Below are 26,405 nucleotides of genomic sequence, written 5' to 3' on the forward strand. Positions count from 1 at the left end.
AGAAACACATGTATACATCCTTACAGTGTAATAATCCCGGTTCGATCCCCAGAGCCGACAGCACATGACTGAGGTGTCCTTGAGCAAGACACCTAACCCCCAAATGTTCCCCGGGCGCTGCAGATTGGGCTGCCCACCGCTCCGGGCAAGTGTGCTCACTGCCCCCTAGTGTGTGTGTGCTCACTAGAGTGTATGTGGTGTTTCACTTCACTGATGGGTTAAATGTGGAGGTGAAATTTCCCCGTTGTGGGACTAATAAGGGTCACTTAATCACTTAATCACTTAATAAAGTATAATTGAAAATTATACCGGAAAGTATATTTTAGATGTATGTCCATAAACATAAACATTTTAAAATGTACTTTTAGTATTGTCTATGTTGCAAGTACACAGTTAAAGTACTTGTGAGAAAGTGTGGTATGAATGCCTTAACCACACCTTTAGGCCATCAGCCAACTATAAAAGAAACGAATAAATCCAAACTGTGCTGCTTAGCCACACTTTGTTAAAACATCTATATGAAGATTTACAACTGTGTCATGACCAGCTTAAAATGATGCAGATGAATGATGATGCTGTGATACCAGCAAGATGTTTGAAAAGTATTGCAACACTGTGGTAAACTTAATTCTGAGTCCACATTTGGTTTCCCCTTCAAGCACAGCAAAAGATGGATGTCTGACATCTGCTCCTAACACCCTGACACAACTGAATATGCAGCACAGAAGCACAGCTCAGTTGGCCAGGCATTTTCCATCAGTCTCTTCTGCTCACTACCAGTCATACTGTACTGCACTCGATTCCACAGTGGAATTGCATCAGACCCAAACATCATGGACTCATGACAGCCTGAATCCAGATTAGTTCACTCCTACAAGCTTGTGTGCATCCATATGAACGTTCATCATATGGTCTTGCAAACTCATGGTTAGGGTTGTGATATCGTTCATATGAAAGGAGCATTTAAAGGTTTCTAATCCTCCTATTAACATTGGGGTCAATTTATGTTTTCAGTGCTTAACATCTCTGGATAAAATGATTGATTTTTTTTGTTTATTTTTTGCTTCATATGTAATGAATCCCAATTTAATTGGGGCACCTGGCTTAATCTAAAATTAACATGGTGTTTTCAATGTCCTGTACACATTGGCCTTCTGTGGGGTCAGTTTGACCCCCAAGCTGTTTTAGCTATCTAAAACAAATATCAACATTTTACACACATTTGTTTTGGATCATATTCAGGTCATTATAACATGCAATTATATACCTGCATTAGTGCGAGAACCACTGATTTACACAGAACAGGCGAGGGGACAACATATCCCACCAGAACTTTGATATTTCACAAAGGTTTAAATTCCCAGGGTCAAACTGACTCCAAGGATTAAAAGATGTTAAACTGGAGGATAACAAAAAAGGCCAAACTCGTTAATGTAAGTATATACAGTGATGCGCTAAACCACTGGAGCACCTTACACTTTAGTTTTTAAAAGGTTCCTAAAGGGTCCTCAGTTTGTAAGGTTCTAGGAATAACCTTTAATAGAACCTTTACATTTACCTCATAATGTAAAGGTTCTATTGAAGATTACTCCTAAAGGGTCCTCAGTTTGTAAGGTTCTAGGATAATGCATCTAATGCATCTATTCTAAGGGTCCTCAGTTTGTAAGGTTCTAGATAATGCATCTAATGCATCTATTCTGCCAAATGCAGAAAGAAGCGTCATCTCTTTTCTGCATATCTTCTTTGGTATGTGCAGTCTCCGACTATTTTTACATGCATTTTGTCTCTTAATGAGGTCTGAATTGGTAATTATAGAATGGATAGCTTCAGTCACGTTCCAAGCTACAATAAAATACTAATCACTGCACACCTTATATACTCACTGCTTTCCATTTGATAAAAGCAGTGATCTACTCAGTGATCTACTCAAGGTTGGAACAGGGACATCATTCTATTTTGTGCTGTGGGAAAACCACAGCTGTTCATGGTCTATTACTCTGGAACAGGAGTGCCTGGAGATCTACCACCCTGCAGAGCTTAGCTCCAACCTTAATGCACCTGATCTTGTAATCGTGGCCTTCAGGGGCATCTGTCTATGCTAGCCAGGTGTGCTAAATCTGAACTCTCCAGGGTGGTAGATTTAGACCAAGATTGCGCACTCCTGCTCTAGAGTATTAAAAGACATAAAACAAGACATAGGTGAAACCAACAACCTCAGTTAAGCCAGAATAGGGCATGGCTCCGAAAGATTGCTGGATATTATCCCACTTAAAAAAATAAATAAATAAAAAAATAAAAAAACTGATGTAAAAAAAATAAACAAAAAACTGTTCAAACAATTGTTTCATTTTATCTCTATGACTTTTCTTGTTCTATGTTAAATATGTCCGCATGAACCCCAAGTCAAGCAGAATTAAAATGTAAGAATGTATCATTTCATGATTTAAAGCCAAGGGAACCAAACATCAGATATAAATGCCATCAGATATAAATGCACCCTTAGGGTGTAATAGTAATGTGTATGTTCCAGAAACTCATATTTAATACCTACGTGAAAATGCTTCAGTATAATTTGATAATGCCAACTTGCACAACCCCAGAAAAGCCAAACAAACTCAATAATAAAATTCTAAGACACGTGTATAAAATGTATAAAGGTCAGGATGAAATAAGGGCTTAGTATTTGAGATTGTGAGAGGATTAGAAAGTTCTGTGCAGAAATGGACCATATGAACCATATGAAGATATTAACCAAGTCCCCCAAGTTCTAGGTACTGAGGGACAAACTCCATAGTAATTATTTTTTGTATACAGTTTAATGAAAGCACACTGGAATGCATCAAGTTCTAGATATTCACGGGGTAAGTGTGGAATACTGTGTAAGTATTTTGGGTTTCCAAAACAGTATAATTGAAATACCTAACATTTGTAGCTATTAAACCATTGCACTAGTCTATCTATAAGAAATTAAACTGAATATAGGCTGCTAAGGAAAGCAATGAACAGTGCTATAGTTTTACTGGGTCTATTTACTTGGAGATGCCCAGCTAAATGTGTGATGCAATAAAATTTACAATGTGTTTCTCCAGAAATTTCTATATTTTTTTGAGTTTTTACAAAGATTTTTTTACAATGTCCTTTATCTGCTTAATAGCTAGAACCTGTAAGTCATTTCAGTGTAATTTAGTCCAACTCTTCAAACTTACCATCATGTAAAATAATTAGTACTTTAGATTTTGTATCTCATGCCTACTAGTTAATACCTACAACCTAAGGGATTGCAAAAGATACCATACAATTGTTATACGTACATCTTAACTTAAACCCCTTATAGCTTATTTTTAACTTATAGACGCAGAAGCATTCTAAAAGCATAAAGAAAGTTCAAAACTCTTTTGTGAAAGTAAGAGTCTTTTTTTTGTTTTGTTATTGTGTTAATGTGCTGCAAAGCATATTGCATAATTTTGTCATGTAAAAATTAATTGTCATGTAAAAGTAATAGATCTCTGTGCTCTTTTCATTCACTCATTGTTTAGCTTTGAGCGTGCAATGTCTAATATTGTCTTTTTAATCAATCAATCAACCTTTATTTTGACTCGGAAGTACATTGAGGGCAACCCTCATTTTCAATGTAGCCGAGCATTTACAAAAACGAGGGATTGACATGACAAAGAAAATAATAACTACATTTAATCATTTTAAATTAAAAGAAAATTTAAAATAACAGTGAATAAAAGATAAAAGTAGATAAAAATAGAACTTGAGATTTTAAATGGTAAGAAATTAAGATCGAAATAGATAAGAAATTAGTAAAGTAATAGTAAGACTACAGCTCATCTTATGTAGTATTTAATGCACGTAGCATGATATGTACAGGAGCTCTGAATGAAACTTAGTGTTCTGGACACAGAGAGAAAGCAGTTTCTGAACTAGGCCAGAGTATTGCACTAAGCTGAAGCGCTATGAGGCTTTCTGCTGCTGTCGCCTCGCTCCTACTGTCCCCAGGCCCATTCTTCATTTTTAATGGTGTCTCTCCGACTGGAGAGTACGTTCGGTGGGCATATGTGCGTGTTTGTACCGTGTGGATTTACGAGGCCCGGCCATGAGGATTTGTCATGCCCCACTCTTGACGTTCACACTGTGACCTTTAACCGCAGGGTCATCTCTTGGGGAGGACTCCAGCCTGAACCAATCAATCCCTGTTTACACTGCAAGCTCTGGGGAGAGACAAGGAAATGTAATAGCTTGCGGATGCGCTCACACACACTTAGCAGCTGTAAGTGAGCTCATACACACACTGAGGATACACTACACCTGCACGTACACACACACACACACACTTACACTTATACAGACAACACAAACAGAGCCAGGGTAATTGAGCCAGGGCTCTCCATTACTGTGTACTATTAAATCACATACATACAACACACATAACTGTTAACTGTTATTTGTTAAATATCCAGTCAAAATGACTTAAGTACAAGCTCTTCACTTTTCAGGAAAAATTTGTAATTAGACTTTGATTAGATATGATGTAATTAATATAAAATTAATATAAACAGATGTAGAGAAACTGGGATTCCTAACAACCACCCCTAAAAGACCTGGTAGAAAATCTCACTCTTGTGTCAGATCTTCCTGTCCATCCTTCCACCGTGAGAAGACGACTCAGCGCTATGGGTCTGAAAGGATTTGTAGCTGGACTGAGCGCCCCAGACTCCAGATCTTAACATCAACATCATCAAATGCCTTTGGGATTATTTGGATTGTGAGGGGACTGGACTTTGGAGGCGTAGAAAAAATGTCCAATCAAACTTTGTTTGAAATATGAAAGCAAGATCAATCTGAACATTGAAAATATTTGATATGTTTAATGATTAAAGTGTTTGTGTAAAATACATGCTTTGGTATTTTTCCTGGTGCAGAAAAATCTATAGCTTTGTATTTAATGGCTGTTTTGATTTTAAAATAAATGAATAAAAAGGTGCTTTCCTGCACACAGAGGTTGGAACAAGGCAATACGTTGCAAGTAACAAGTAAGTCTCAAGTCTTCACACTCATGTCCCGAGTCAAGTCTCAAGTCAATAGTCCTTATCGCCAAGTCCATGGTACACAGATGACCACACTCTTAAAAAAAGGATGGTTCTTCAAAGGTTCTTTAGGAAAGAAAATGGCTCTAAACTGAACCATGAGCACTCAAAGAACCCTTTGCATGGTTTTAAGTGCTCTTTGCATCATGAAAGGGTTCTTAAGAATGTGCTGTAGATGGTTCTATATAGAACCTTTTTGAAAAATGTTTTTGGAGCACCCAAAAGGGTTCTTCTATTGTTACGATGTCAAGCTTGTTGCAATAGGAGAACCTCTCTCAAAAATGTTCTATACAGAACCACCCCACTTATCTGACTGTTACCTCACTCATCCCGTTGTCTGCCACTATACACCCTGTAACTGCTGCTGCACTCAGCACTTTAACTTTAGACTCATACTTTGCACGTTGTATGGTTTACAGGTATGACTGTGTGTGTGTGATTGTAGGAATGCAGGATTTGTTTAATTTAATTTTATTATATTTTATTTTATATGTATTTTATCTTATTCCCTACTTGTGAATGTCTGTCTGATACTGTGTGCTGTGAGCTCCTGTAACCAAAACCAAATTCCTTGTATGCACAGCATACCTGGCCAATAAAGCTTGATTCTGATTCTGATCTCCATCAAACTGAAGAACGCTTTCATTATGCAAAAGGTTCTTTGAGTGTTCATGGTTCTTTTTAGGACCAGTTTCATTACTAAAGAACCTCTGAAGAACCGTGCTTTTTAAGTGTGCCTGACAGACATCCACCCTAATAGTACCTGCTCTGTGAGGGTCCATGGGGACCACTGAAGAACAGGGTAAAAGGGGATTGATAAATTATGCAGAGAAACAGATGGGCTACAATCTGTAACTGTAGAACTACAAAGTGCAGCTATATAGTAAGTTGAGCTAATAAAATGGACAGTGAGCATAGAAATATATTAAGTACACATATATACACATCTCGTGTCTCCTTCACCAACACGGTCATCATTGCAACTGAAAGTCATTCAGTCCTGAGTGCTGCAAAGCAACCAACGCCTTCATTACATCAAACTAAACTCTCACTGTGGAGACAGAGGAGACTGTGTTGGGCTTTAGTGCCTTTTGGTGTGAAGGAAAATTGAGGAATGACCGTTATGATCACGATTATGATGAACCCGTGTCCATATGCCTGCCTGATTTCAGACATGCAATGAGTCCAGACGCGCAATCTGAGCCTTTATTTCCAGTTAAAGTGACAATGTGTTTATTTGAATCAGTAAAATATGACTGTTTATTCCATTGTTTATAATTGGATTTTATGATTACTTTGTGAAACTGCAAATGAAGCCATTTCTTGATTTTTCTTTTTTTGCTCCGGAAAAAACAAATAGTGGTGAAAAGCTTCCACTTTCCACTACTGCGCTTCAGCAGTGCAGTGTTTTGTGTTCAGCTCTCTGTGAGAACTGAAAGCAATTAGTTTAGTGATTTACTGGAACCAGTTGTATATGAATAGTATGGAGGAGCTAAATATGCACAGCTCATGTAGTGCAGACATGCCATGCAGCATACATTCAAACCCAGGACAAAATGGAGGTCCAGGAAGAAGTGTTCCAAGAGAGAAGTCTGCTTGACATCGCTCAAACTGTGGAGCGAAAGCAGCACCTCCTGCTGGCAGATCTGGAGAACCTGACAGCATTGCAGGAACAGGTGAAGTCGAGCTCCTGACAAACCTCCTGGTCCTGGAGAGAGAAGACTTCAGGATGGAGAAGGAGATTCAGGAGCAACGAGAGATATGGAGAGCAGAAAAGGAGGAGATGAAGAGGACCGCACAGGAGGTCCTGGAGATACTGAGGAGGTCAGAGGAACACATGAAGGAAATGTCCAGCAACAAGGTCATGATGGGGTAGAAGGTGAGAGATCTGGAGAGTGAAAAACACCACCTGAAAGACACGCTGGGAGCAGTAAATGAAGGGTAATGAGCTGAAAAAGCAGATGGAGGAGGAGAAGAGGGTGAGGAAGTTGGAGCATGAAAGGGTGAAAGAAAAGAAAGCAGAGGACAAAGAAAGGAAGAAGGAGCAGAAAAAGAAGGATGAGGAGCTGAAAACGCAGATGGAGGAGGAGAAGAGGGTGAGGAAGTCTGGAAAAGACTGTGGAGAAGGAAATAAAAACCACCCTTAGAATGGATGAAAGTGAAGGAGTGAGAGAGACGTTCCTAATAAAAATGTATCTAGAACCATTAAGTTGTGTTTGAGTGTTTTCTGTACTCAGCTGTACACGCGTCACCACGTGTGCACTGCCTAAGTAATAATAATAATAATAATAATAATAATAATAATAATAATAATAATAATAATAATAATAATAATAATAAACACAATCATTATTTAGCACCTTTAGAAATTTTATATGCCGTGCAAATTTGATAAATATTATTGACATACTGAGCCAGCTAACAATACTAAGCTAAAGAGGAGACAGTCGTGGGCTGGAGGTTAGGGAACTGGCCCTGTGACCAGAAGGTTGCCGGTTTGATCCCCAGTGGCGACAGTCCATGTCTAAGGTGTCCTTGAGCAAGACACCCAACCCCCAATTGCTCCCCATGGATAGGGCTGCTCACCGCTCTGGGCAAGTGTGCTCACTGTGCTCACTAGAGTGTATGTGGTGTTTCACTTCACGGATGGGTTAAATGCGGAGGTGAAATTTCCCCGTTTGTGGGATTAAAAAGTGTCAATTAACATTGCTAACGGTTTAACGTCTGTGGCCTAGAATGCTATCACTTATCTGAATGTAAAGGAACTCAATGCTAATTAATACATTCACACTACTTAGAAACCTTCTGTTTAAACCAATAAGCAAAAAAATAAAAAACAACATAAAAATCACTGGAACGTGTGACAGACAGCTGCTTTACTTTATCCAGCTGGTAAAAACAGTGAAGGCTAACATGTTTGTGGGCAGCATTAGTGTTAGCTTCTGTGAGCAATGATCTTTCAGCTAGCATAGTTGGCCAAGTATAATAGCCAGATAAAGACAAATGTCTGCATTTCATCACAGAAATACTTCTGAGTGCAGTTTTAGCAGTTAGCATAGTTAAAATAGCTAGGTAAGGCCATGTGTTTATAGCTTGGAGCTAACGCTTTAGTACCCTGATAGCAAGAGGATGCCTACTGGTCTGGAGAGGAGAGATCTGAGAGCTGCTGCATTTACTTTTTTTCCAGTTTACTGGTCTCAGCAGGGTCTGTGTATCTTTTGGTCATTTGATTTTCATTCCAGAAATGAAATCACAAAAAACAAAAGTAATAAACAAAAATAATTGGTTTTCATTTCAAAATGGAACAGAAATGTCATATTTTGTTTTCCTTGTCAGAAAAAACAGATACAAAAAGGTGAGAGCGAATTCTCTCTCTTCTTTCTTCCCAACACGGAAAAGAAAATCTCAAGGAATTCTCTCTCTTCTTTCTTCCCAACACGGAAAAGAAAATCTCAAGGAATTCTCTCTCTCTTCTTTCTTCCCAACACGGAAAAGAAAATCTCAAGGAATTCTCTCTCTTCTTTCTTCCCAACACGGAAAAGAAAATCTCAAGGAATTCTCTCTCTCTTCTTTCTTCCCAACACGGAAAAGAAAATCTCAAGGAATCAAATACAGAAAAAAGGTCCGTCTTTTCATTTTCCTGAAACCGGAAATAATTCAGGTCTGTTGGGACAAATCAGAGCGACTTTCCCATTCTATCAGCGGGATAAAGCAGTACATGGAGCTACAACTAACTCAAGTACATTTATTTAACAGCTGTCAGCTCACAGTCTGTACATCACTGAGGGTTCAAACATAGCACTGTTTCTTGGAGCTTCTGGCGCTTGTAACAGACCTCTCTCCAAGAGGTCACCATCAAGTCCATGGTGAGGAAACTACTTCAGCCATTCCTTCTGCGACTCATCTTGCAGCTTTACAGTAAAAACCTTAATCTTAAAGGTATGTTGAATGTGTGTGTTTATCGCCTCAGGTGTTAAGATGCCATGCTTTGATATTGAAATAAATAACTTGGGCCAGACATAAGTAATAAATGTTTTGCGTCAAGCATTTAGAAATCTAAAATAATTTCACTAAACAGCAGCACATTGATACAAATGTTAAAAGAAAAGAATTGGTGGCTTAACAATCCATACAGGACTGTTTCAAGCGTATTGATTAGAAGGCAGGTACTGCCGGGGGTCGTGTGCGTGCACATGCTCATGCTTTTTGTGGATAAGCCTTTGTGTGTGAGAGACTTTGTAAAGACCCCAGTCAATAATCACTTGCAGACACGTTCTTTTTTAGTACTACAGTGGCCTTTAACACAAACATCTGGAGCCTTTGTTGGAAATGTAATTTTGCTACACTACTTAGATGTAGTTCCATAATTTTGACTTTATTATTATTATATATAATTATACAGTTGGGTAACACATTTGGTCACTGCTGTAATAAAATCTCATCTCATAAATGGTAAGAAATAAAGGAGACTATAAAAGCTGTACCTTTGAAATCAAAGTCTTAAGTTTGCTTGGGGGATTAATGCAATTAATCATTTCCACTGCTCCTGAAGAAATGTGTGCCTAAAGGCGTGGACGTAATTTCTTTGTTCAAAATGTTCAATAAGCGTGCCACCCAGGATCTTTCCATTGCTGTACTACATAAACTCAGATCACTAATCCATAGTAGATGACATGAGGCTTGAAATTTGTTGAAGTCGTTAAGATAAACAGATACATGTTGAGCTTCTGCTTTCACCAAGTTAGCTAGATCAAACCAAACGTGATAAATTCACTAAATGACATCAAATGAAAACTTTATTCTTCCACAACTATGAGTAGTAGTGTAAAATCAGCTAATGAGCTTGAGCTTGATTAACTACCACCAGGTGCCATAGCCCCTCTGGCAGCCTAGTGTGGTAGCATTTAGTTGGCTGCAGCAGTCTTTCTACGCTTCTTCTTTGACTTGAGAGATGAGAAACTAATCAACATGTAGGGCACAAGCTCTTCACTGCCCTCTGGTTTTGTGTAGGCTCAGATTTATGGCCCAGAGGTGAGAATGTATGAATTTGCATATCAAAAATGTTCGAGATGTTTATATTTCCATTCATTCACCTTCTAAACCAGAGATCTTTAAAATTCAATAATGTCCAGTTCATTTCCTCAAGCAAAGGTCTGGAGCATCACAATGTCTAACTTGCATTATTATTCATTGCCATATACTGTAAACTGAAGTAGCCTAGTAAGTATATCAACTTGTGTAGCTGACAACTGAATATCAAACCAAATAAAGCACAATTCAGTCATATTTCAATAACATTTATTGTTAGTATTCACTTTTTAGAACGTGACGTAAAATAATCTGGCTCACTTTCTTCTCCAGTTGTCTCGCCTTGTCCTTTCACTGTGTGTGCGCCACTCAGTCCAGTCTCAGTGATTATTGTAATGGACAGATCTGACTGGCTGAGTAGTGTCATGTGATATTACAACGCATGCGATTGGTCTGTGAGTTTCCCGGGGCACTGAACTGGTACCATGATGACTAGAAATCATATGCCAATTAAAAGAGGACAACACCATCAAAACATTAATTATCCATAGTGTCTCCACCTATTAGTGACTTCTGCTCTAAACTGTTCTTCCTCCTGCATCGCAGGGGGTTCTAGAGCCAATTTCAGTTCTCATTGTCAGTCATACACACACACACACACACACACACACACACACACACACACACACACACACACACACACACACTCCTGCCTAGAGGCAATTTGTGATCTTCAATTGGCCTGACTTGCATGTTATCTTTGGAAAGAACATGCAAACCCCACATAGAAAGGACCCTATTGACCTAGCTGGGGAATCGAACCCAGGGCCCTCTTGTAAGGTTCAAATGATTTATAAATTCCATACTGTAGCAAGGTTCATGTCTGTTCTCCTTTTATTATGACATCACAAGTTACAAAAACCTGTCAAAATGCGAAGGATGTTAAAATAATTATTTTTCCTTAAATATTAATAAGCTATGAGCCAGTAATAAATGAATCAATATAAATAACATTATTACAAATTAATAGAAAGATAATTACCAGTCTTATCATTTCAGTGATAACTGACTTCTAAGTGTTATGTGATTAAAAAAAAACCTTACATATACAGAATGTACATCAGTTCTTGGTTAGGAATCTCTTAAAGTCTCAGGGTGACTGTAGAACATGTTCCTGACTGAGCTTTAAATGAACTCTCTCCGATGTGACTGACAGCGCTCGTATTACTGCAGCTGGAGACGGATTGAATCTGAAACTCAAAAATCAATTCAGACAGGCTTGATCTTTAACATATCTGCTTGTTATTCCACCATTGCCCTATAGGGAAGAACCCCTGGGGCCAATAATCTTTTTTTCTGAAAGATCATACGTGCTGCAAATTTTGTTGGCGGCTCCGAAACCGAATGATCTCTTTAAGGCATCTTAAGAGGACTGGATTAATGGCCTCGTCACAGTTTGATATTACCGCATTTCACAGTCATCTGTGACATTCATTTAATGGATGGAAACTGTTCCACATCAAGAAGCAACAGCAACTGCAAATGAAACACTGCTCACTAAAATCTCTCTTTTATGCCATGGGTAAAGAAGGCCTCCTTTAACCTTATCTTACTTAGTATTATGGGCAGTGTACACAGAGACTGTCCTGGTCTTCTTTTGCTTATTAAAACCTGCCATCAGGGTGTTGTATCCAAACTGCGTAGTAAAATGGATCAGCATGTGGAATTGGAGATTTCTGGGACCTACGGTGTTTCAGTGTATAAAAGGAGCAAATGCTGCCTTTATTGTTGGATGCACTGCAATATTTTCTGAAAGGAGCATGTACACGTATTCAGATTGAAAACTGATAGATCGGTAAATGCTCATTTTTGACTGAATAATAAAATGCATGGTGTTTTATGGGGAAAGTCTTGCTAGGCCGCTACCTCAGCCGTTACAATAGCAAAGTCCTCAGCTAGAGAAGTCATTAAATAAAATATACGCAAACAATACAAAACAGTACAAACACCACAAACTAAACCAAACTTAACTGATGAAAAACAGCGGCCATATTGCGTTAGCACACTTAGAACACACACACACACACCCCCATCTCCACACCATTTAACAAACCAAAAAACTTTATTTATATTGTTATGTGGTAGTTTGCCCCAATACCACAAAAACCTACACATTTTCTGCCCTTTAATGTGGAAGCAAAAGAGCAGCTGCATGTGTCTGCATGCATATATACAAACACACTACTCACAAAAAGTTAGGGATATTTGGCTTTCGGGTTAAATTTATGGAAAATGGAAATTGTTCACACTACAGTGATATTATACACTGCTCAAAAAAATACAGGGAACACTTAAACAACACAGTATAACTCCAAGTAAATCAAACTTGTGTGAAATCAAACTGTCCACTTAGGAAGCAACACTGACAATCAATTTCACAGCTGTTGTGCAAATGGAATAGACAACAGGTGGAAATCATTGGCGATTAACAAGACACACTCAATAAAGGAGTGGTTCTGCAGGTGGGGACCACAGACCACTTCTCAGTACCTTTCTGCTTTCTGGCTGATGTTTTGGTCACGTTTGAATGTTGCTGGTGCTTTCACATTCGTGGTAGCAGGAGACGGACTCTACAACCCACACAAGTGGCTCAGGTAGTGCAGCTCATCCAGGATGGTACATCAATACGAGCTGTGGCAAGAAGGTTTGCTGTGTCTGTCAGCGTAGTGTCCAGAGGCTGGAGGCACTACCAGGGGACATGCCAGTATGCCAGGAGACATGGAGGAGGCCGTAGGAGGGCAACAACTCAGCAGCAGGACTGCTACCTCTGGCTTTGTGCAAGGAGGAACAGGAGGAGCACTGCCAGAGCCCTGCAAATGACCTCCAGCAGGCCACAAATGTGCATGTGTCTGCACAAACGGTTAGAAACCGACTCCATGAGGATGGTATGAGGGCCCGACGTCCACAGATGGGGGTTGTGCTCACAGCCCAACACCGTGCAGGACGCTTGGCATTTGCCAGAGAACACCAGGATTGGCAAATTCGCCACTGGCGCCCTGTGCTCTTCACAGATGAAAGCAGGTTCACACTGAGCACATGTGACAGACGTGACAGAGTCTGGAGACGCCGTGGAGAGCGATCTGCTGCCTGCAACATTCTTCAGCATGACCGGTTTGGCAGTGGGGTAGGTACCGAGATGAGATCCTCAGACCCCTTGAGACCATATGCTGGTACGGTTGGCCCTGGGTTCCTCCTAATGCAGGATAATGCTAGACTTCATGTGGCTGGAGTGTATCAGCAGTTCCTGCAAGATGAAGGCATTGAAGCTATGGACTGGCCTGCCCGTTCCCCAGACCTGAATCTGATTGAGCACATCTGGGACATCATGTCTCGCTCCATCCACCAACAGACGGTCCCAGGAGTTGGCAGATGCTTTAGTCCAGGTCTGGGAGGAGATCCCTCAGGAGACTATCCGCCACCTCATCAGGAGCATGCCCAGGCATTTTTAGGGAGGTCATACAGGCACGTGGAGGCCACACACAATACTGAGCCTCATTTTGACTTGTTTTAAGGACATCACATCAAAGTTGGATCAGCCTGTCGTGTGTTTTTCCACTTTAATTTTGTGTGTTTTACTCCAAATCCAGGCCTCCATTGGTTAATAAATTTGATTTCCATTGATGATTTTTGTGTGATTTTGTTGTCGGCACATTCAACTTTGTACAGAACAAAGTATTCAATGCGAATATTTCATTCATTCAGATCTAGGATGTGTTATTTGAGTGTTCCCTTTATTTTTTGAGCAGTGTATCATGAAAGTAGAGCATTTAAGTAGAAGCATGCAGTGGTGATTTTCCTCATGTCAAACAATTTATTGAAACAAAAGCCAACAGTGGTTGGTTTATCCCAACGAAAAATGTCAGTCTCTCTATAACTCATCATGTGCCCTTGAGCATCAATTACAACTTGACAACGACGTCTCATGCTGTTCACATGTCAACTTATTGTCTGCTGAGGCATGACACACCACTCTTCTTGAAGGGCGGCCCTCAGGTCATTGAGGTTCCTGGGGTACAGTTACGAGCCTCTACACGGCGTCTCAGCTGATCCCATAGATTTTCTATGGGATTCAGGTCTGGAGAAAGTGCAGGCCACGTCATTTGAGGTACCCCAGTCTCCAGCAGCTGTTCCCTAATGATGTGACCTCGATGAGCTGGAGCATTGACGTCCGTGAAGATGAAATTAGGCCTGTGTTGTTCATGCAGAGGCACAGTGACTGGATTAATGATGTTATTCAAGTAGTATGGGCTTGTCACTGTGCCATTCACAAAGTGTAGGGCAGTTCTGTATTGACTAGATACACCTGCCCACACTAACACCACCACCACCACGCCATTAAGGTCCTTGTTAAAGAACAGCAAGTTGTGCAAAAAGTACTGAAGCATTGAACAGTTGGACATTGCATTCAAAAGTTTAGAGAAGGTCACATTAAGTTCACTTGCATAGCTTAGAGTGCATTTTAGGTTCATCCTGAAATTTCACCCAAAAGCCAAATATCCCTAATGTTTTGTGAGTTGTGTGTGTGTGTGTGTGAGTGTGTGTGTATATATCTATATACCTATATATACACACACATATACACACACAAACATTTTGTATCAATCATTTTGCTCCTTGAGCCACCTTACTCATAGCTCATTGAAACAAGTGGAGACATTCTGCAGAAAGTGCAGATTCTAAGCTTTCCATTTCTACTATAACAGTCTTTATAATATTAAAATAAATAAATAATGTACATTTCAGTCTTGTTTATGGAAAGAAGAACCACCAGTAAATTTTAAATGTTTAGTCATTGCTTGACTTCAAAAGAAACAAAAAAAAGTTGACTCAAAACCTGCAAATATAGAATCTAAAACAAATGTGTGATAGATTGTATAATTGTTTATGGAATTTAAATGTAGCCTAAATATTACGATAAGTACATGGTATATGTGGCAAAATTATCTCTGTAGCAAGAAAATATAGACTTCCATGGGTTAACTCAAATCTAGAAGTAAGTTTTCCAGCATCTGTTGCTTGGTCTATAGGTATTTGTTGCAAACCTCTACAGCAGCACCAGATTTCACTAATGAGCTCTTCTTATCCAAGACAGAAGCTAATTAGAGAAGCTGGCTGTTGTAGTGTGGGAACGAATACCTGTAGAAGCTCCTCTACAGCAGAGCCGCCTGAGTAGCTCTGTATTACAGGAGTCATCCCAGATTCAATGCACATAATACATCATGCGGTTTAACATACCTGCAAGGAACTTTATTTCACTGTCTGCTTCTCACAGGCAAAGTTCTAAATATACTTTTCAGTTTTTAAAACCCGCACCATGCAAGTTTGTTAATTAGTCAGGAGAAGAAAATGCTAGAGTATGGTATGCGTGCAGTGTTGTGAGTCACCCGGTTAAGCCTGAAATCATTTAAAAAGTTAGAAGCACACACATACGTAGGCATTCACACCTAGGGGCAATTTAGCATCTCCAATTTGCCTGACTGCATGTCTTTGGTCTGTGGGAGGAAACCAGAGCACCTGGAGGAAACCTACGCAGTCTGTCTGGCCGGGGAATTGAACCCACACCCTTCTCGCTGTAAGGTGATAGTACTACCCACTGTGTCGCTCATAAGTAAGATATATTGGATGGGATTTTGTGAGAGGTTTTTGGACCACATCATACATTGTTACATTCATGTCGAATGTAAAGGTTCAAAAAAGGAGGTCTGGCTTGATGTTTAGGTGTCGAAGGCAAAATTAACATTACACTGATGGATACGATAACAGTAGTAGATCATTCATTCAAACCCACAAAAGACACATCCTTCACCAAGTTTTGACTGCGTTCTCTTTGAATAATCTCAACATGCTCACAAGGGGTCTGAAGCACTACCCATGTTACAAAATCTTCCATGTGTTGCATGCAATTACATATATTTCCATCAGAGTGGTCTGCAAACCCCCAAAACTTTCATAGTGTAGCTTTAAACACCAAAATATTGTCTATACTGTGACTATTGTAGCATTCTGCTACTGGCTGGCGCTGGCACCTAAGACTCTGGAGGTGTCATGGTACCACATGCCATCCAACAAAGGGACTAAACACTGGTGTTTATGCTGTTGTCTATTAATTGAAGTCACACGTACAATTGACTTATTTATTTTTGGGTCTGTGGGTTTTGTTTGTTGAGGAGGGGGGGTTCCTTTGAAGATGTTACGTTATTATTTCATGGAATGTCTGCATATTATACAGTACTTCATTCATTTTCATAAGGGAGATGAATGCCAAAGTAAATATAATGGATTAAAAAATTTAATTGCATAATTAGAAAGATGATCTGTAAAGTTATATGAAGAAAATAATAAATAAAATATACAAGAAAAGACGAGCATGTGCATGATCTTTGAAAGCAAAGTCAAAAATGATGTCAAAAAAAGCCTTTTGAGAGGCAAGATCAACTGCACTTATAGCAAGAAATGGTCCTGTTAATTTAGTTTATGATGCCCATGCATATATTTTTCTCTCTAGCATGTCCGATAATTTAGATTACTACTAAAATGACTGAAAATGTGCATAAAAATTGTATTTTAATTACAGAAACACAAGTATCTAGTGGTTTTGTACTTGCTCAGAGTATTCATTGTAATTCACACTGTTACAGTATACATCAGATGACCACAGTCCAATAAAAGGTCATGAATACTGAAAGATGTGAGGTCTGGCCATCAGTTCTATGAATCTAAACTACAGTGGTATACAAAAGTTCAAACAAGCCTGGTCAAATTACAAGTTTTGTTGATTTTCTACTAGAGAACACATTTTTTTGATGAACTCTTTATTTGCTGAACATACCACAAAAATAAAACATTAAATGTGCCATAATTTTTGCACTTGTTATAGTCTTTCTAAAATGTTAAATCCAGCAAATAAACATTGATTGTATATTTTCAAAAAGCAGAAAAGAAAGCCACACTTCTCCGCTGTTCTCTACAGTGGATTTGTTCAATTTCAGGGGTGCCCAAACTTTTGCATTACTGTTCATGTACTATATTTACTTGGCATGCTGTGCTATTTGTACAAGCACGTTGCTGTAATAAAATCTTAAAGACCCCTTTAACCAGGCTGAAAGGTTGCCATTGTTTGAACATTGGAACACCTTTCACTCTAATTTTCACTGTTTAGTGCCTCAATTTTGTACTTGGTTATTTCATTTGTTTGTTGAGTAGGTGGGTTGTTTTCTAATGTTGCCCAAGACAAAGACAAACGTTTCTGTTGATGTCTACATATGATCATGCTCACTGTTAACAGAATAAAAGCACAGAGTGATCGAAATGGTGAAGCAAAGGAGTCAAACAGAAAACAGCAGGAGGCATATGGAACAAATGAAAAATGGACACAGTGGCTCGAAATGAGAGTATGAAAGTAAAATGCCTTACTCAATAAAACGCTCATGCACACAGGCACAGAGTAGTCCTTGGGGAACTGGACTGCTCTGCTTTTATGTGGTGGTGCATCATGTATTCATTTGTCTTCCAGAAGTCCTGTGGATCCATAGCCGTCTCAGTGTATTGTTATTCAGGTCTGGATGGGGCAAACAGTCTACTACTGTGCAACATACACAACATAACAGATGCCCCACTATCTACATATTGCATGCACTGATGTCCAACTAGACACTCCTTCAAATATGTGGGATGAGCTGGAGTGATCCAAAATGGATCATCCAACATCAGTACCTGACCTCACTAATGCTCTCGTGGTTGAAATCAATCAAATTCTTACAGCAATGTCCCAACATCTGTAGCAAAGGAGAGGCAAATTAAAAACCCTTAAAAACCCTTGGTTTCCACAAGAAACGTTGGATGTCTGCAAACCTTTGGACATGCATTATGTGAAAGTCAGAGACCAGCGTTCGTTTATTTAAAGACCCAAATCTGTGTTTTTTCTAACTAGGCTGATCTCGTTCTTGCGGGCAAACCATAAACATGTACCAAGTTACCCCATTGAATAATGTTATCTCAGTATAAACTGGACAGCTCTACTCTAATCTAAATTCCTTTTTAACTGGAAAGTCCCGGAGTAAAATATTGTTTGTATTACACTAAACCTGAGTGTAACAAACATCCAGCAAAGCTTAAATGAAAAATAAGAGATTAATTTGATAAAACATGGCTTAAAATACTGATCAGACCTATCTGAGAACTGTGGGTGTGGCTAACAGCTTGATTGACAGTTCTAGCCAACACACCTCGCTTGCTCTGCCACTCATACTGATTTAAATCATCCAGCTTTTATGTGACAGTAATTGGATGAAAAAAGCCACAGACGAGGAGATGCAGAAGGAGGGACGAACGGACGGACAAAGCAAAGTGTAAATCAAGAAACAGATGACGAATGTTGGTGTGTGGATAAACAAATGAGGAGGCGACAGGCAGCTACATACAGGTGGTCTAGCTCGCTAACTTTCTCTGACTGGCAAGAAATGTCAGGTTTGTGATTGGTCAGAGAAATGCTTATGGAAGTGCTCCCCAAGAATAGGGGTGGAACTGTGGTGATTTTCCTGCTCGAGTAAACCTGATTCAACTCATGTACTAGAGCAGGGAAATCACCAAACCGTGCTGGACTTTGGCCCTCAGTTCCCCGCTCATGGACTAGATACAAAATAATCCACTTGCATGACTGAAGTGCCCTTGAGCAAGGCACCTAACCCCCAATTGCTCCCCGAGCACCATAGATAGGGCTGCCCACCACTCCGGGCAAGTGTGCTCACTGCCCCCTAGTGTGTGTGTTCACTAGTGTGCATATATGTGGGTGTTTTCCTGCACAGATGGATTAAATGCAGGTCTAATTCCACAGTGTGCAAACACATTTGGCTGCTGGTTCAAAGAGTCAAAGGAAAATCTGTGAAAAAATAGGAGGTTTGCATAACTGGAGTTCAAAAAGTTACAAGATATAGAGACATGGGACCCCTTACAACAACAACACAAAGACCTGGAAGGCCACCACACAAAAAAAAAAAAAAAAAAAAACACCCCAGAGACCAGACCTCAACATCTTCTGTTTGGGATTACTTGGATTATAAAAAGCAGAAAACACAACCAACTTCTAAGACTGAACTTTAGAGGTGTGGAAAACTTTCCTGCAGATTTATTTGAAAAGCTTAAAATGATTCTCCTGAAAAGAACAGAAGCTGCAATAGAAGCAAGGTGTGGAGACAAATAATTTTATTTTTTTTTAAATAATTATACTTAGTTGTTGAGGTTTCAACAGTTAAGGAGCTCACATAACACAAATCTTCATAGATTCAAATATCAGCATAGACTGAATCCCTGTATTAACCACAAACTCCACAGCATAGCTTCACAACACTAAACCCAACCTAGCAGCATTATATCACAACAGAATGCATTCAGCTTTATTTCTCAGCGAATGCACAGCAACAGGCAGCATATATTAGCAGCAAATCCTAAAATATACAGGATCTGTGGCATGGCCCTTTAACTGCTAACCCCTCTGGCAGTAGAAAACCTGTGTCTGTGTTTCAGCCCCCAGTGTGTTTCATGACGCCTACAGCAGACCTACATGAGAAGGAGCCCTGGGCGAAAGAATTACACTTCATACAGCTGCCAAAAGGCTGTCAGAAAGCATGGAGATCAAAGAAACAATAGAATGATTAAAAAAAAAAAATCTACATCGACGTCTACATGACTATTTCTCACCACCAAAGGGCAAGGATCAAAATCCAGAGCAAGTGAGCGAGAAAGAGAGATTTGTTGTGTGTACACATGTTGAATTCTAGATACCATGCTCTAGGGGACAATGAGGTAGCATGTATACCAAATACACCCACATGTGTATCTTGATACTTGATTTTAAGTACTTGATGTTTCCAAAGAAATCTGCAGGGATATTTTTCCACACCTCCTCCAAAGTTCTTTCAGTGATGTTGAGGTCTGGATTGTTCTGAGAACACCAGCAGCTTCTTTGATTGATTGGCAAATATTTTGGCAGATATCTTATTTCCTTTTCTCAGTGAGGGCTTCCTGACAGCTACACATACACTATATGGACAAAAGTATTGGGACACCTACACATCACTCCCACAGGAGCCATGATGAGATTCCATTCTAAATCCATAGGGATTAATATGACGTTGGTCCCCCTTTGCAGCTGTGACAGCTTCCACTCTTTTGGGAAGCTTTCTACAAGATTAAGTGTCTGTAGGAATTTTTGTCCATTCATCCAGACAAGCATTGATGAAGTCAGACACTGATATTGAACAAGAGCACCTAGCCCCCTTTTCTAAACCAATCTCACCCAGCCATGCCTTTATGGACCTTGCTTTGTGCACTGGGGCTCAGTCATGAAGGAACAGAAAATGTTCTTCCCCAAACTGTTCCCACAAAGTTGGAAGCATATAATTGTCCAAAATGTCTTGGTCTGCTGAAACATTAAGATTTCTCTTCACTGAAACTAAGGGGTTCTAGGCCAACTCCTGAAAAACAACCCCATAGCATCATCCCTCCTCCACAAAACTCTACAGTTGGCACAATGCAGTCAACAGGTAACGTTCTGCTAGCATACACCAAACCCAGACTCATCCATCAAACTGAGAAACAGAGAAGCACGATTCATCACTCCCTAGAATACATTTCCACTGTTCCAGAGTCCAAGTCACTGAGCTTACTAATATGACCCAATTCTACTGCCAGTGTTTGACTATCAAGATTGCATGGCTATGTGCTTTTATTATTTAATTTTATACATCTGTTCGCAATGGGTGTGGCTGAAACACCTGAAATCAATAATTAGGAGTGTCCCAATACATTTGCCCATATAGTGTACTTTCAGATAGCGTTATCTTCTCACAATGGAAAGATGGACAGAAATAGCGTTCCTCACTTTCTAAAGATGAAAACTAAGTCTTGGTAGTCTACCAGGTTTTGCAGGTGGTTGTTAGGAATCCTTGCATTTGCAAGTGGATTGTCTTATATCCAATCTCCTGAGAAATACCTCCTACAAAATAAACAATGAGGCTTAAATAGCAGTTTTAATTTGAAATTTGAAATTGAGGGCTGGTCTTCCACTATAGCCTATGTTTTGCTGGTTGCAGTGCTTCGATCATATGAATGTATTTTATCAAGAGTGTAAAGCAAATATGGAAATTAACTGACATCCATGTTATGCCTACAAAATGTGTTCTTTCGTATAGAGAAAAGTCTTTTGAGGGGAAAACTGAGCTGTAACAATAAAAAAAATACTAAAGAACAGAGAGAGAGAAAGAAAGAGAGAGAGAGAGAAAAAGAGAGAGACGAGAGACGACAAAGCTGCTGGTGTCAAAAGCTGACCACTGTTCCAGTGACCCCATCTTAATGTCATTGCTTAAGTTGAACCTGTTCAGGTGGAACACTCTGTAAATGCCAAGTGGAAGAAACAAGCAGCTACAGGTCACTAGCCTTCATGTTCATTTTGTTGTCTGGAAACAAGGCCATCACAGTCAGCCTGTAATTTAACTAATAAAATAGATTCATGTGGTGTACAAAAAAAAAAAACATGTCTTGTCAAGCACGACTGTTATATGTAGACAGTGTGTTGAATATTTCTCATAATGGTGTATAAGATTGTCCAACCTATTTCTAGACAATGTTGCTTACCTTCGGTGATAATCTATCGATAATTAATCAAATAGGTTGAAATTGTCAGATAAAGTTGCTTGTTTCAAAATACCGCTTGCACTATAAAAAAGTTGTAAAATGACACTAATTAACAGGCAACAGTTTCTCCTATATAGCTGTTTATGAGGGGTAGGATGCTATGCTAGTTAGCGCTATGTCTCCCTCCAAAAGGGTTTTTTTTCCAGAGAGACACTCCAAACGGAAAAAAAAGAAAAGTCGGCAGGGTTGCCACACAAGAAACACAAATGTGAGTATTTTCTCTGCTAAACTGATAATCATTGTATCATCACAGTTCAATGTCATTTAGATTCATCATGCTTTCTTCACAACATGCATAAAATTGCTAATAGTTTGCTGATGTCTTGGTAGCTAGTTGGCTAAATTCCCCATCCCACCTTAAACGGTGCGTCAGTTATATTCTGGTATCTCAGGCATCAGAACTATTGCATCATTTAAGGTGGAACGGGAAAAAATTAAAACAAGAAGCTTATTAATAGCCAATTTCAGCTTCATTTCATTGAAGAATCAGAGGGGGCGATGATAAATTGTCACACCCCTCCTAGTTTGAAGGCATAAGATTTCGTACATGTAACTAAAGCCCAGGAGTGAGGTTGCTGAACTTTACCGCCCCTCTTATCACTTCAGACTGGCAGGATCGTCCATAGAGCACCACTAGTAGCCTGTTAGTGAAGCAATGCTCTTTATTTGAGGGTCTCAACCATTGGCCCTTGTAAATCAGTTCCAAGAGGCAAGGTGACACTCGAAAAGGGGTTAAAGGGGAAGGGGTTAAAAATAAGATATGGGATTGGGCGTTAATGTACTCCTATATAACCCCTTACATGGCCAGGGCTACCGACAGACCCAAAGTTTTATTAAAGACTACTATAACCTAAGAATAGTTCAACCACTTTGCATTGAAGTCACAGAACAATAAGCCTTAGTTTGCAACAAGCCTGGCATTTTAAGGGGTTAATAAAATGAGATAATAGTATGATGGGCTGCTATCCAATCATTTTCTCTACTCATACTATGCAGCACTTACAGGCTCTATGATTGGTGTAAATCCTTATGATTTATAATGTGTAGAAATACTGATACTTATGCTTTACTCAAATGTATTGTGATCACTAAGAAAACCACACTGCCAAGCGCCAACACAGTCAAACATCTTCTGACCTATCTTTACAAGGAAATGTGTTAAACATATTGGAAAAATATTGCATCATCAGAGCACAGTGGTCTTGATGACAACGTAGAGTGAGACTTGCTTTCTCATTTATAGGCTAGTCTCAACACTACGAGGCTTCTGGGAAGCTGGCATTCGACAACTGATGAAACATCTGACCAATAGCTGTATTTAATAATACATTAGATTTCTTAGTCAGAGTCAGGAGAGTAGTCGAGCTACATCAGGACTAATGTAGATCAGCCATTAATCTGCTATGTGCACACGTAGTGAGAGAAAGATTAAGAGACCATGGCGACTTACAATAAACATCTACATTACAGCGGCACTATACAGATGTACAATTATAGACTTTCATGCACTGCTACTGCATAGTTTGTCAGTTATCCTCCATCCTCTTCATCATTGGTTTCTGATCACAGGTCCAGTGCCGACCCAATATTATGTGGGTGGTGGATCATTCTCTACGCACTATAACAGTCATGGTAGGGTGTGTAGGGCTGGTATGAAGAGCTGTGTGGCAAAGTCATCCCCAGACCTGTTTGTAAAGCTTTTGGACAAGGTCCTCTTAATCTGAGACACAAAGAGCCCAGCAAGACCCGACACAGTAGTGCAAATTCCTCATAGAGCCAAAGACACTGAGAAATTTGAAACATGTATGAACAGGTGTCTATTTCACTGTCGTATACAGTCAATTTTGTTTTTTGATTTTTTTTTTTTTAAATAACATTCTCTACTAATTCTCTATGGCATTTTCAACTGTTCACTAAAGGCTATTCAAGTAATGCCGCTGGGCAGTTATTTCCAGTCATATAAGGCCAGGCTCCTCTCTCTTTCAATGGGGAGAGGCCTAAAAACAAAGGCCAAATTTTCATTTCAAAAATACATTTGAACTCTGTGGTAAGATCTGCCGAAAGCTCTCATAAATAGTTTAGTGTTTGACTGAAATAACACTTTTTGGGTTGTTCTAGCTACTGCACATATGCATATCTGCGCACAGATGGGGGTGGGAGTTCCAGCTGGCAGCTTTACCAGCAAGCTGATTGACTCTTATCGAAGGGCAGGACTTGCCTCATAAAGAGACATATTGTGCATGTTAAGCTTCCTATTCATTTTCCAACCAGTGACCTGTCTCCTTTAGAATGTCTCTGGGTTAACATAATTGGGGGGAAAAAAAGTCATTGTGCATTAAAACGTGCAGAAGTTTGCTCTCTTTAGAGGATGCATTTACTTATTTACACTTAAATCAACAATACATTCATTTGACCGGGGTGTTGACTTTTGCGCTCAACTGTAGCTTCAAATTCAAAACATTTGTGGGAAATTTGCAGTTCTGCTGCTAAAGAGCTGAAAGGTAAAAGGGCTGATTGGAGGGCTGGGTTTGAAAGTACTCGACTGATGAAACGCAGAGGTGATTTTGCATTTGATATCATAAGCAAAAGTGATTCAAAGCAAATCCAATCCCTGCGTACCCAGTCGTTGTGCCACTGGGCAGTTCAGTGGTCAAACACTGACCACTGATGAAGGTCTAGATGATGGCCAACACACAAATGGGCCTAACCCTAACTGGATGGATTTCTTCACAGTGCTGTCTCTAAAAGCTCCCTTACAGAACATTATTACATGAAATGGTTATTAATATCTGATGCCAAACTTTGTTTTGAGATAAGCTTTTGAGCTATAATGCATTTTTTTGTATAATGGCTATCTTTGCATTGTAGACATTGTGAGCTCTGGCTCCCATCACTACCATGGTAAGGAAATCTGAGCCTCTCTAAAGTACACTGTGGAATATTAAACTGTACTGAACCCTTTGTTTACATCGCAACAATCAAATTTTGCAAAGTTGAATTGGTGGAATTCCCCTTTAAGCTGAAGATTCACAATTAAAGCTCGCTCCCTGCTGATCCTGCTGCTGCTGCTGTCCCCGCACCCCGTAAGAGGTCAGGATGAGCGGTGTTTATTGAATAGCTATTAGCTGATTAATGAGTCATTATCCTGCGGGTGTGTTTGTAAGCTCAGTGCTGAGCGAGGGGCAGACAGGTCACAGTGGGAAGAAAACCCACCTTTACCCCACGTTCATAAAAACACCATTAACTCCATCAGCCTGACTGAACTGATTTCTCCTCCCTGTCTGCTCCAGAGACTGAACGAAGCAGAAAAAACACCAGTTTTAGCAAAAGTCTGAACTCACACACACAAACGCTCTCTCTCTCGCTGACACACTTTACCCTATAGCTTTACGTGCCTCCAGCATGGAGGAAAGAGAGATGGATGAGCACATTTATCAGTGAGGTGATAGAGCTGTAATTAATAATGCATACTCTGAAATTAAGCCCATTAAACTTTTATAATTAAAGCCTTTAACCGTTTTTCAGGATTAATTAAAGTTTCATTCACCAAAACGAGGGTTAGAAGAGGCACGGTGTTACTCTACAGCCATGCTGAGCATTAGGAGGTACTGCACAGTGACTCAGACTTGGGCTGTTATTTAGTACATCAAGACTACATTGTGCGCGTGTGTGTGCGTGTGTGCGTGTGTGCGTGTGTGTGTGCGTGAATAACTGGACAACACAAAAATAAACACTGATTTCCCTTTAAACAAGCTAGTGTTTACAGTTTACAGTATATGTGCTACGCTGACCAGAAATAATAAACATAACTAGAAAGGGAAAGTTCCCAAATTAACATTGGCTTGACAAAGCCAGATAATAATGCTTCAAAGGCTAAATGAATTGCATTGATATGCATGCAGTTATAATAGTTACTGCCTTGTTCTGTTATTTTGCTTATGTTTACCATGTTGCTTACTGGTGGTTGGTATCCATAATATCCATCACTCAATGTCCTACACCAATGTCCTTCCACCATTGATTCTGATGTTTTGTATTTATGAATTTTGTAAAGAACCTGGAGTTGAAAAGGTGCTACATAAACAGGCTATAATTTACCATTACTATTAACAATGTATAGTACCAACAAAACAGAACAATGACTTATTGCCAGTCATACCTGAAACTTTTCTGAAAAACTTAGGATCCCCAAACTTTTGATGGGCAGTGCAGTGTAGGAAAAAGTTTAAGATTCTTTTTGGTTTCATCCCTGGCACAAAGGGAGTTTTTTTTTCTTCTTCTTAAACTCTTCTCTAGGAAAGAATGAGAACCTGGCAGCTGTTGAAGGAAGAGAGAGAAAGAGAGAGAAAGAGAGAGAGAAAGAGAGAGAGAAAGAGAGAGAGAAAGAGAGAGAGACAGAAAGAGAGAGAACAAGAAGAGGGTGAGAGAGAGGGAGGTGGGTTATTAGGAGTGGAGAGCCATATCAGTCTCAGCGGATTTCTTGGGTTATTAGATCAAACACACTCTTATCTGATGTCGTGGTAATGAAACCTC

At 39.6% G+C, this 26,405-nt stretch overlaps 1 long non-coding RNA gene across 1 annotated transcript in view; it reads right to left on the minus strand.

Annotated features, from left to right (window-relative positions):
- Window positions 1-3,833: 3,833 nt before the first annotated feature.
- Window positions 3,834-26,405, minus strand: part of LOC108430164 — a 31,080-nt gene continuing 8,508 nt past the window's right edge. The window contains exon 4 of the long non-coding RNA XR_001858064.2: window positions 3,834-4,217. This is a non-coding gene — a long non-coding RNA (uncharacterized LOC108430164). The remainder of the gene's footprint in view (window positions 4,218-26,405) is intronic.

This window comes from Pygocentrus nattereri, chromosome 19 (genome assembly GCF_015220715.1).
Source record: "Pygocentrus nattereri isolate fPygNat1 chromosome 19, fPygNat1.pri, whole genome shotgun sequence".
Taxonomy (NCBI): Eukaryota; Metazoa; Chordata; class Actinopteri; order Characiformes; family Serrasalmidae; genus Pygocentrus; species Pygocentrus nattereri.